The sequence below is a fragment of the Puma concolor genome, chromosome A2 (assembly GCF_028749965.1).
Source record: "Puma concolor isolate L17-30 chromosome A2, mPumCon1.1.hap2, whole genome shotgun sequence".
NCBI lineage: Eukaryota > Metazoa > Chordata > Mammalia > Carnivora > Felidae > Puma > Puma concolor.
Window position 1 is genome coordinate 23,212,199 of NC_141668.1, and position 10,417 is coordinate 23,222,615.

The 10,417-nt window shown below is 47.2% G+C and overlaps 1 protein-coding gene across 1 annotated transcript in view; it reads left to right on the forward strand.

The window, feature by feature from the left end:
• COPG2 (coat protein complex I subunit gamma 2) overlaps positions 1-10,417 on the forward strand; it is a 116,495-nt gene that overhangs the window by 102,813 nt on the left and 3,265 nt on the right. The gene's annotated exons all lie outside the window — the stretch shown is intronic.

Here is a 10,417-nt window from a genome sequence, read left to right on the forward strand (position 1 = left end):
CTAGTTTTTTCATGGTCTCTGTGTGTACTGTAAGCCATGCAATTTCTTCTTCGTTCTTTTATTTCCATTATTACTGGGGACAGTTTTGTCCCTGAGAAAAAGCAAATACGGAATTCTTTCAGTCCCATAACCCTATGTCTGCTCAACCCCTCTACGTGTGTGCCTTTCTCTGCCACGCTGTCCCTCGGCCCCGGGCCTCCTCCCGCACTCCCACGCTGTTCCGTTATCTGCCCGCTACCGTTTCTCTGATGAAGTTCGATGCCCTTTCCAGGTATGGATGTGCATTTTCCAGTGCCCTTCCACAACACCCTTCCCCCGCCCCTCTCCACGGAGTCGCTCTTTATCCGTTTCTTAACCTCTTTCCCCTCCCGTGTTTGGAACTGGATTGAACGTGCAACCCAGTCTATCTTTTCCCATTTGCCTTTTGCTAATACTCCGCTCTAATGCATGTAGCTGCCTCCTAACCTCTTTCATCCTGCCCTCATGCTCTTCACTACCTTTAGCGAGTCTTTAATCCTACACCCACTTCCTTGACTTGTGTGCTACTTCACCGCGCTCGGGTTTCTGGGTCTCCCTACGTTTACTCTGGTTTTACGTTCTATTTAGTCTAGTTACTCTGAAATGTGCTCTGATCCACACAACATTCTCTTTACTTAGCTTCTGTCATCTCTATTCTTCCTTGTTCCATCAGATACAGTTATAGTGCCAAAGCTGGTTTCAGGGTGCCATTCCGCACATGACCTTCCCCAGCTGAAGGTAAATTTTGCTTCTCCACCCATCTGCTTGGACCCCCCCCCCCAGTTTTATCTTTTATTAACCATCCGTCTACTGAGTGTGTCTCATTCTCATCCACTCGCTAATAAATCCCTGTTGGGTTCCTGTTTTTATCCTACATCCATTGTTCAATCTGTCTCCATATTTCTTTTCTCCTACATATTTTGTTGAACTGCCTTGGCTTCTATTTATTCCTTGGTAGGATCCCTGCACCTTGCCTTGTCTTAGGCCCATTTCACCAAACCTTTCTCTTTATCAGCCACGCTTTTTTACGCAAACATACTTTCCTGGATACTGTCCCTCTTTTTCTCCACTCTTTCTTCTTTTCAGAACTGCCTCACCACGCAATTCTCTTCCTGCCTCAACTTCTTTATACGTTCAAGCAGTTTTCATCACCTTTTGGTTTCAAATATGCTGAATAACCATTTTTGTTAGTAAATGCTTATACCGCAATATCTGAAATTTGAAAAGTCCCTAACATCACCCTTTTAAAAAATCCAACGTATTTTCTCAACCATCACAAAAATATTATTACAAAAAACTTTCAAGTATTTCTTACGATGTCAACCATTCTAAAAGCCAACTGCAGAATCATTTAACATATCGTCCCTTCGTTAGTGCACGTGTTTGTCTGTAGCACACAGTGAACCCGTGCTATGATAAAATACCGTAAATGCATCCTCCTTTGACGCTGCAAGGAATAACGAAAAGGCTTTCAAGATAAATAACAAACTCCTATACATTTTTGAGTGAAATATAGAAATAAGAAACTTCTAGGAAATGTTTACTTACCAATTGGCGAACTGCTGGAGCTGTTCCACACGTATTGTAGGGAAAGTGATGGACATAACACACAGGGCATTGAAAAACCTTGAGCATGGGAAGCAAGCCTATGAAGAACTTTAACCACAGCAAACGTATATCATCCCGAGCAGACATGTGTGCCAACAAGAATGCCGATTCGCCGCAGTTTCCCAAGCACAGGGGGACGTAGAGATAAAAACTTTTCATGTTAACGAGTATAACGTGCATACTTAGCTGGGGACACCTGTGTCCCTCGTTCTGGTCTTGGTCATATTGGCCATTTTGACCCTGCGTATCCCAAACCCAGCCTAACTCATACTCTTCATACTCACCGCTCCCCCCCCCCCCCCAAGCAGCATCTTCTCTCCCTTCCTCTTTCCTCTTGTGTTCTACAAGTGTGTTCAACTGCTTCTCTCACTTTGACTCACAGGACTCCTTAGCTTCTCAGCAAATTTAACATCACACTGACAGGAAGTCTCCCCTAGTTTGAATATCTGCCCTGCCGGATCTTAAACATTCACCATGAGCCCCAACCACTCCTCAACCAATAAGCATTCATTTGTTCTACAGAAAAAATATTCAGTCCACACCTTCTAAAACGGCACTGGTGATATTTCTAAGGTTTGCACCAATGGCTTATCAGAGTTTATCTTAATCCAATCCATCTCCTAGCCTTTCCTAGGAAGCAACCACTCAATCGTAAATTTCCCACTAAGACTTCAAGGGCCAGCCTATCCAGCTCCTGTTTATTTTGTTCAGGCCCTGGATGCTCTCCCACTCTACACAAAATTCGGAGATCTGACAGCCTCGGTGTTTTCTTTCATCCATACCTGTTTGTCTTGTAGCCATTCCCTTTACTCAGCTGCTCTCTAATTCACACGATGCCCCCTTGACTTACTTCCATCCCATTTTCCTTTTATTCTCTCATGACCTTGGCCCAAGTGTGGAGCAACAGCCACGTCTCCCATGAGCACGACTCTTCAAGTAACAGGGTTCCATCGCAGGCAACCCGAACGTTGCTCTATTCCTTTTCTCCATTTTCCCTTTCCCCTTTTGCTGCAAACTCCCTACATTTCCTCCACCATTCCTTCTTCCAGCTGTATGATTCCCGTGAAACTGCTCATCTCTTCTGGATACGCACATTTTGATATTCAGCACTCACAAGTCCACCTTCTTCTATCTTCCTTATTTCCTATAGTCTGTACTGCATCTGCTTCGACCTTCCATTCCTTCTGGACTTTCCTAGGGTTCCTTCTCTGGCCCATTTTAAGTCCATCACCTTTCATCTCTCTTTCTTCTCATTCTGGTGACTATACCAATTGTTTCAAATCGTTCTCCAACAAAGCTTTCAGGGCAGCACGACAATCATATTCCAACTCTTATTTAGCCGCATCCTGACTTCTTTCCTCAGCTGGTTGATCGGTCTCTGGCCTGACCTACAACTCTGCACTGAACTTCCAATTCTGATTATCTCTGAGGATGCGGTCCTCATCCTGGCCTTCAGTGCCCTTCTTTGTTTAGCATTTTGCAAACCTGCGTGTTCTGCAAGGCAGCCTATACTGACACTCCCTCCTCTTAGGTTGCAGCCTCAATTCTCCTCTACATTTTCCTTCTTTATGACGTGTCTCACTAGTTTCTCTCACTTACAGCCAGTTCTAACATAATACTTCAATTTCTGAGCAAACCTTAACATCGTATTTCAACAACTTCTTCCTGATTTTGATTATTTGCTGCATCATATATTATTAACGTCTATAATATTTTCAGCTTCCATTTCTAATCATAGTGAAGAATACATTATTTTTCTCTTGAGGTTTACTCCCTTAAAGATACCCACCCACTTCTTACCAAGTAGAGGTCACCCGCTCCCTAGACAGCCTCCCACCACGCTCTCCTATTGGTCAAACAGGCTGTCATCCAATGGTGTTGCCATCAAGATTCATCGTCATCTTCCCCCGCCCCAACGATTCATATCAATCACGTCTTTTGATGAAAATTACCCATCCCTCCCAAATTCATACGCCCACACCCCACTTATATCTTAACTTTATACTGTATCTGATTGAGATATTTTTAAAGAAATAAAATATTGCACATATGACTGAGATTTCCTCTGTACCACTCCAGAATCATTTACCTCTCCCTCACTACATAATCTGATACTTCTCTCATTTGTATAATTTTAATAAATATTTATTTCTCCTTAAATAACAGGTAATGCTATCTTTGAGGGTTCTAAATATATATAATATATATGCTAAGCTATAATATACTGTACATATTATTACATTGTATATAACATACATTATATATTACGTTACATATATTACCTTATATATAATATGTAAAATTATATATAGTAATATAAATGTTATATATACATAACATATATACATTCTTTAAAAATGTTTTCCCATCAAGACCTCAGGAGCTAGTCGACTTTCTGACTCCTAACCACATGCAGGCTTTTACTTCTCTCATTATATATATCACTCATTGCGACCTTTAACACCAAACATTTTAACCAAGTAGACCTCTCCTAAGACCTGACAGATTTCTCCATTCTGGGTTTCTTTAATCCACATCTTATTTGCCTTTTTTGCTACACTGACTACTGAGAACCCCCCTCAAATTCATGCATGCTCCCATTACTTAGATTAAAACCCCTCTTCTTTCATAGTTATGCTCTGCTCTATCTTAACTACCCACTTCAGCTATCACATCATCGATACTACACTATATACTATACCACACCACACATCTCATCACCCCACGGTCTATCCTAACAGTGGGTCCAGTACTTTCCTCCTGAGCCTTTCTTCCGTCATGATTCCCGACCACTCCTCAAGAGATACAAATACCCTTGTCTACAGACAAACCACTCACCCACACTGCGTGACTGGTCAATCCTGATGTATTTTAAGGTTGCTAGCAACCTCTTTTTGGGAGAATTCATCTTAACAAAACCGCCTTAATCCCGACCTGCATTTTCGCCACTGCATTTATTCTTTTAAGTCTTCTCTCATTCCTACAGCGGTCCTTTCCTCAGCTCACAAACTCTCTCCCCCTGCTTATCCCATCGTAACCTTGGACTAAGTTCTTGCCTCAGCCAGCCGTCAGTATCTGCCATTCTTAAAATCATCCTTTCACATCTGTAGGGATCTTCACTTGACCCTCCCGTTCCTTTCCTCCTTGGACGTGATTTTACCCTGGGAAACATGCTCCCTTGTCTTCTGTGTCCCTCCTTCCAGCTGCCACCTGCTGTTCTTACAGAGCTCAGTTGCCTCTCTGGACAGACGGATGTTGGGCACTCACTGCTCAACCCACTGCCATCTCCCCTTGTGTCCTGTTCTTTACCGCATCCTTTTGTGCTCCTAGTTCAGCATAAACTTCCATAGGATGCCTGCCGCCGGTTTGCCTTTTATGTCCATCCCAGTTAGCCTATCTCTGACCTTTCACTCTATTGGCCAGACACGTTACCTTCCAACAAAGCGACCTGGACGGCAAAACTTCACACCCCAGTTCTCGCTCTGCCACACTCTTACCTCACTCTCTCTCCTTGTTAATACACAAGTCTGACGCATCTCCAACTCCCATTCCCTAATGTTCCCACTTAGCCCTCTTTAATGCCCTTCCGCGTGTATTTTCCCACCTGCCTGTTCTGCACCCTAGCCGCATCCACACATCCCCTCTCCTTGTTTGGCTCCCAGCCCCATCTTTTGTTCCCTCCCTTGCTGTTTGTTCATACAAGTCTCAAGTCTCTTCAGTGGCTTCATCTCACTTTCTGCAAATCCTAACGTGTTTCCTTAATTTCCAAGTGTGCCTTTAACGTCTCTCTTATAGTACATTCTTTCCAATCTCCCCTCTTTTATCTTAACCTTTCAGAGTGACGAGTGCGTATTCTTTCTGAGGTTCCCTCCCCTCTGGTCCCCACTCCCTCACCCAAAACCAACTGTCTCCTCTTTAGACAAGCCCTTCCCTTAGAGAGCAACCAACTGGTCTCCTTCCTTTTCTGTCATGATCTTCGGCCCAAGTATGGTGCCATATACGTCCGGTCATTGCCAGCGACAATTTCCATGTCAGTATTGTGATCTCTTCTCGTCGGACAGCAATTTTAACTTTGCTATTTTACTCCTTTTTCTTGATATTTGCCTCATAAAAACTTCCTTATGTTCTGCATCCCTCCTCCATTCGGAGATTATGTATATCCATAGCATTCCCAACATCTCCATACAACCAACATCTCATATTCAGCCCTCACCATTCAGACCGTGGACTGGATTCCAGGCCCATCCCCGTGGCCCCTCTCTACCCTCCTCTTCCCCAAAGCTTTCCAACAGCTCCCTTCCTAATCTCTGTTTGTAGCCACACACCCCCCCCCTCCTTTCTCTGCCTCAGTGCTTGGGTCGGAATTAACATAAAACCACTCTACCAAGTCCCTACTCTCTACATCTCAGTGTCCCTCCCTCCAGCCCTCTTCAGTGACCTTCCCCTTGGCCAGGTTACTCTCCTGGATGTTCCCCGCCCTAGCCTGAGTCACGGTGGCCCCCTTCCTCATTTTAGCCTCCGCCCTCTCCAGACCTGCTGTCCTTCCTTACAGGTCTCCCCAGTTGCTTCTCTGTCAGCTAATCCTAGTATGACAGGTTGCTACAAAGACTTATCAGAACGGCTCTTCCTCTGCCTTCATGTAAAGCAGTGGTTCTCAAACCGCGGCTTGTTAAAGCGCAGACTCATCAGCTCAGACGGGGCTGCAGGGCACGTCTTAGGCATCGCTGTAAACATGCCCCTCCGCCAAGTCCTTCAATTAAAAACTTGCCACCGATGCATCAAGAGTGAGTCTACCTCTGACTTTCATTGCTGTGCAGACCTTTCTTTCTCTCCCAGTATACACACGAGTTGCAGCAGTGTGGCCTTATGCCTGACACGTTAGGCCAGTTAGGCCTGTTCCCAGAGCCGACAGGATCCCCCATTCTGGGGATCTTCATGGCACGTGTGGTTTTTCTTATTACACGCCACCTAGTGAGAGCTGTTCTCTATAAATGCCCCTCTTAGCCTTAACCCCTCTCCTCCCCCCAACCCCCGCCACCCCTGCGCCTTGGCCCAAGCGTGGGGGCCTTCCCCTCCAGTCAGTACCTGCCAATCCTCAAGTGACCTTTTAATCTGGGGGCAGCTATGACACTGTTCTCCCATTACTGTCTCCTTATTACCTATCCTACCCTAAAGAAATAGGCCACCTTCTCTTGAGCCCCCGCCCCATTTCCACTTCATTCAGCAGACACGTGTCCTGCCGAGCAGCTCTCCCCCACCAGGTTTTCTCCCCGCTAGCGGTCTGTCGCTTGCGGAACATCTCCACGTGACAGAGTAACTTCTAGAGTAACTTCAGTGTGGCGCTCGCATATTTACTTGTATCTCCCTTCAGTTGTTTGCCGCCCCGCCCCCCATCTTAATTCCACGCGGTGTCATTTCAAGTTCTACCAAGTTGCGTTCCCACCAGGACCCCTAGCCGCTCAGCTCCCGATACTCGTCATCCCTGCGCCAGACAGACGACTCACACAGCGATCCTGGTGTCCGTGTGCTGCCCTCGCTCTACACCAGGGCCGTCTCCCTCCGTCTCCCTCCAGTCTTCCTCACTAAAGCTTCCCGCCGCTTCTCAGGCCCTGTTCTCCTGTCGTCACACGTACTGCTTTCGGTCTGGCTTCAAGCCCCGCCCCCCCCCCCCCCCCCACTTGACCAAACAGACCCGTTAGGAGACCTTACAGGATTTCCCCTTCTGGGGAACTCTGTTCCTCACCATCTCTGCCCCTGCCACTCCACTGCCCCCCACTGCCCCTCCAGCAGCTGTCCCCTGACATCGTCTCCATCTCTCTCCTCTTTGAGTCAGCATGGTACCCTACGCTTCCTGCCCAAACCTGCGGGTCTTCAGATGCCCCCGTCTCTTCTGCAGGCTCTCCGCCTCCTCCCCCTGGCCCTCCGGGAGCACCTCCGTTACCTACACAGCCGCTGGCTTTTTTAGCTCCCATCTTTGTATCGTTTCCCATGGACTCGGGTGTCTGTCTTCTCTTCGATCCCCCTTGTTTCGCCCGGGCTGTTCCCCTGGTACCCGCTGTTCAGCCCAGACCTTCCCAGGACCCCTGCCGCTGGCCACGGCTGACATCCATCTGTCCATCTTTAACCTTCCACTCTGTTGGTCACACTGTTGCTTCGAGGAAGAGTCCCACGTGGCACTCCCTCACGACCCCAGTTCCTACACTCCGTCTCCACGGCGCATCTCCTTGGGTCGTCACCTAGCTTGGCTCACAGCTCTGTGCTTCGTACGCACCTCTGCTGTCTCCCGGTGCCCTCGCAGTGGCCCTCTGGTGTCGTTCCCTCTTCACGCCTTCTACTCCACTCCACACCTTCAATCCCCTCCCTTCTTGGCGTCTAGACTACAGCTTCTCTGCCCTTCCTCCTCCGTGCTGTTTTTCCCACAGGTCTGCCCAGGAGTGTCTGTCGCTTTTAGCCACTCCTCACACGGCACGTAGCTTCAAAGAGCAACCAACTTGAATGGCACGGCGCACGAGAAACCATGATTACCTCGCCGGGCCGTCATCCTTTCACTGGCCATCTCTCCACAGAAGGAATGGGCGCAGGACACTTCTCTCCAGATGTGCTCCCTCATCCTCTTCACGCGGTCCCCAGAGCACAAACCGCGCAACCAAGTCAAGCCTGGTTATCTCGAACGTCGCCAGCAGTAGCTTTCCATCAACTTTCCTGTCACCCACGTCCTTCAAGTCCCAATTTCCCTCCAAATGGGTGCTCCAAGAGCTAGTCCACTCCTGCCTCCTACCCAAGCCCTTGCTTCTCACGCTTTGTTTATACTTCTACTCACAACACCCAAAATGCGACCAATGACCCATTTCGAGCTCTGACAAGATGCCCCAGTCTAGACCTTCTTCGTCCCTCACGTGCCCTGCCTTGTAGGCCCTCCACGACAGCGTTTCCTTTTCTTTGCTTCGAGTCTCTCCTTTCCTTCTCACTGCATCGTGACTTGTGGCCCAGGAATGCTGCCCATCCTTCCAGCCAGCGTGTCACTCCTAACTGACTCCTTTCCATCTGAGGGCAACTTCATGCAGCTTTTCTGCACTTTTCCTCCTTTTCCCCCTACTTTTGTTCTAGAGTAGAACCGTCTCTTCAGCACCCCTCCTGCCATCTGTACAGACAGCATTCCGTGGATTCACCACCTTCCCTGGTGCATATTTGCTCCTCATTTTTGGCGGGTCACTGCTCGACTCCCCTCCATCTTCCCGGATTTCCTACATGTTGTGCTGCACCCATTCCTTTCCAGTTCAGTCCAGACCCGCCTGCATGGGCTGCTACAGCCAGCCTGTTTTACATCTGTCCCTTCCACCTCTACTTTCTGCCCCATTGATCACAGCCTTTAAATTATTTCAGCGAAGCTTTCTGGAATGTCCTCTTAACCCCATGTCTTATTTAATCACGGTCTCCTCTGTGGTTGAGACCTGACAACTCCCCCCCACCCCCCCGAATTTTCCACTCTGCCCTTTGCTACCCTAGAGGTCCTGCCCTCCAGCCCGACTCACATGTCTCTCCCAACATAGTTTCCAGCATCTACCTTTTCTCTTATTCTGTGTTCTTTCACACAGGCCTCCTCAGAAGCTGTCTGTCCTTTCAGTCAGTCCTAGGACAAGCTTCATTTCTCAGAAGAATTGTAACATAGATCTCCAGGGCATTCTGCTCTTACTGTCTTTGGTTATTTGCCTGGCTTCATTCACGAAGCTCTCATCTTTATGTTACGGCAACGGATTCAATATTGTTCTCTGGCCACGAAAGGCCCCCCTCACTCCCTCTCCTCATCACCCAGTGTTAGTCGTCCTTTCTGCTAACATTAATAGATTGCTACCAGTGGTTTTACTGGATGGAGTTCACCTTGGATGCCCTGTAACCTCTCCTTGTTATCAACCAAATGATTTAATTAAAATTTTGTCACAGAAGTTTCAGAAACATTCTACTAATACCATTCTTATTTGCTTCCTTAATCTGTTTCTCTGTGTCTCTTACTTAAGTGTCTTAGGTCTTTACTTGTACATAAAATCCAACCAGTTTGCCCCAGGCTGTGATTATACCCTTGTTCCTGATGGTTTCCTTACTTCTGTTCATTTGCCTGTGGCCTCCCTGCTTAAGCAGAACCAAACTGGGGTTCATACAATCCTGTGTTACTCAATGTCCACCCTGCCTCTCCATTCTTATTTGATCACGACCTTTGTCCCTACCACAATCCCATCTCTCCTTTCTTTTTTTCTAAATACTTCAACTGACCCATTCTAGGTCTGTGTTAGCTTCCACTTGCTTCCTCCTTCCCTTTGTCCTGCAGAAAACCCTACCTTGATTTAACCACGATCATTCTTTGATCAATCCCCTATTGCACTGAAATAATTCTGTGGTCTTGATAGGTACACTCTTCTCTGTGGGTCAGCCCGCTGCCATCATCTGTTTTCAGCACGCTCTCTGAATTCAGACCTGTTCTTCACAGGATTCCCACCACTGGCTTTAGTTATTTCTAACATTCCAATCTCTTGACTGCCTCAGCTCACCAGAGCCTGTTGGAAAATATCTGGTCTCCTTCATTTGAAATACATGGTATTTCAAACAAGTTCCTAAACAAATTCTCCTCCAGCACCTAGGCATTAGCGTATCTCTTACCATTGCCAACTGCCCCATGGCCTTTCTGGCCTTTTGTCTGTGTCTTCCTTTGCTTGCCCAACTCTTTTGCAGCCTCGGAGATCCTATTAAAACTGTCACATCCCTTCAAATTCTTGATTTCCCCAAGCTGTTAATCCTG